Source organism: Sander vitreus, chromosome 3 (assembly GCF_031162955.1).
Source record: "Sander vitreus isolate 19-12246 chromosome 3, sanVit1, whole genome shotgun sequence".
Taxonomy (NCBI): Eukaryota; Metazoa; Chordata; class Actinopteri; order Perciformes; family Percidae; genus Sander; species Sander vitreus.
This window is the reverse complement of record NC_135857.1, coordinates 35,725,012-35,727,511: the sequence shown is the minus strand read 5'-3', so window position 1 is coordinate 35,727,511 and position 2,500 is coordinate 35,725,012.

The window sequence follows — 2,500 nt, the reverse complement described above, 5'->3', positions numbered from 1 at the left end:
ACACACAGACGAGAGACACACACAGACACACACACACAGACAGAGACACACACAGACAGAGACACACACACATGGATACACATAAACAAACAGACACACACACACACAGAGACACACACACAGACACACACACATGGACACACATAAACAAACAGACACACATAAACACACAGACACACACAGACAGACACACACACACACACAGAGACACACACAGACACACACATGGACACACAGACACACACACACACATGGACACACAGACACACACAGACACACAGACACACACACACATGGACACACATAAACAAACAGACACACACACAGAGACACACACACACACAGACACACACACAGACACACACATGGATACACATAAACAGACACACACACATGGACACACATAAACAAACAGACACACACACATGGACACACATAAACAAACAGACACACACACATGGACACACACACACAGAGACACACACACTTCAAACAAAAAGGCGGGAAAACGAAGCTATAACTTCATCATGGGCCTTTTTCTAAGTTTTCGTTGCTTTTTAAAGAGTTTTTTTTCCCGGCGTTTTGGCAACGGAAATGTTTGAAAAATCGACAACAACCCGTCTCGTTTTTGTCTCTTTTTTAAATACTTCACAGACCAAAGAAAGAGTCGAAAACACAGAGAAATGGGTCCTAAAACCTGTCGTTTTGTGGCTTTTTCGAAAGAAAGAATCCAGTAAGAACGTGCGAGTCGAGCCGCTGAACTCTCCGTGACTTTCTCCGAAACTTCCGGAGACTCGGCCCGTCGGCAGGCTGACGATGACGTCATCACGGAGCGCCAGAGGCTGCGTCCGCGTTGTAAAACGTCTCCGTTTGTCCCTGGATCTCTGTGTGTGTTCTGCTGATGTTTGTTTGTGACTCACCTCCATATGACGCATCCTGTATACGAAGAAGAAATGTCAACGCCAGCGCTGAGACGCAGCGGGACGCGACGTTGAGACTTCAGAAATAAAAAGAACCAAATCCAATCAAAGCGTCTGCCGGCTCGTTATTCCTCTTCATGTTTCTCTGTCTGTTGGGGGGTTCAATGCCAATGTTTTTGTCGTTTTTTTCAGCATTTTTTTGTTGCTATTTTTCGACGTTCATCTCGGGGTTTTATTTTCTAGTTTTCACAAAAAAATAATAATATAAAATATAATGATAGATTTTTTGTTATTTTTACCGTTTTTCGTTTGTTATTTTTTAGTTTGTTATTTTTTTTACCGTTATTTGTTGCTATTTTTTCGGCATTTGTCGTTTTTTTAGCGTTTTTTTCGTTGCTATTTTTCGGCATTTTTGTCGTTTTTTTCGTTGCTATTTTTCAGCGTTTGTCGTTTTTTAGCGTTTTTTTCGTTGCTATTTTTCAGCGTTTGTCGTTTTTTTACCGTTTTTTTCGTTGCTATTTTTCGGCATTTGTCGTTTTTTAGCGTTTTTTTCGTTGTTATTTTTCGGCGTTTTTTGCGTTTTTTTCGTTGCTATTTTTCAACGTTTTTGTCGTTTTTTAGCATTTTTTTCGTTGCTATTTTTTGGCGTTTTTTTTGCGTTTTTTTCGTTGCTATTTTTCGGCGTTTTTGTCGCTGAAACTGATGTTTTCGTTGCCTTTTCCGACATTCAGGAGATGTTTCTTTGCTCTGAAGGGTTTGTGTCTGTTTACCTTTGTGTTGTTTTCGGCCGTTTTTTAATGTTTGTTTTTTCGATGTTTTTGTCTCTTTTTTTGTCGTTTATTGTCGTCTTTCTTCTGACGTGTTCGTCACTGTTTCAACATTCAGGAGATGTTTGTTTGCTGTTTGGGTTTGGTGTCTGTTGTTTACTACAAAACACTTTTGACAAAGAAAACGGCAGAAAAGATGACAAACAAACATTTTCATTTCCAGTTCTGCCCCGGGAGGAAAGTGAAGGGTTAAAATCTCTCTCTGTTGTTGTTGTTGTTGTTGTTGTTGTTGTGGTGAAGTGAAGAACAGGAAGTCTCCTGTATAAATACATCTTTACACACGTCTCCGTCTGACTCTGAAGGCTTGAGAGCTTCATCCATCTTTAACGACTCGGCTGAACAACAAGACCTTTCTTTATTTCTGTCTCCATGGAAACGAGTCCTGCAGTCACTGGCACGACAAACATCAACATCAGTATATCGCTTTAAAGAAATATAGAAAGGTGTAGGGCTTTTATTGTGAAGGAGGTTTAGAGCTTTTATTGTGAAGGAGGTTTAGGGCTTTTATTGTGAAGGAGGTTTAGGGCTTTTATTGTGAATGAGCTTTAAGGCTTTTATTTTGAAGGTTCAGGGCTTTTACTGTGAAGGTTTAGGGCTTTTAATAAGTTTCTTCACAATAAAAGCCCTACAGCGCCTTCACAATAAAAGCCCTAAACCTTCTTCACAGTAAAAGTTCCTTCCCAGTAAAAGCCCCAAAGCTCCTTCACAATAAAAGCCCTAAACCTTTCTTCACAGTAAAAGCTCCTTCACATT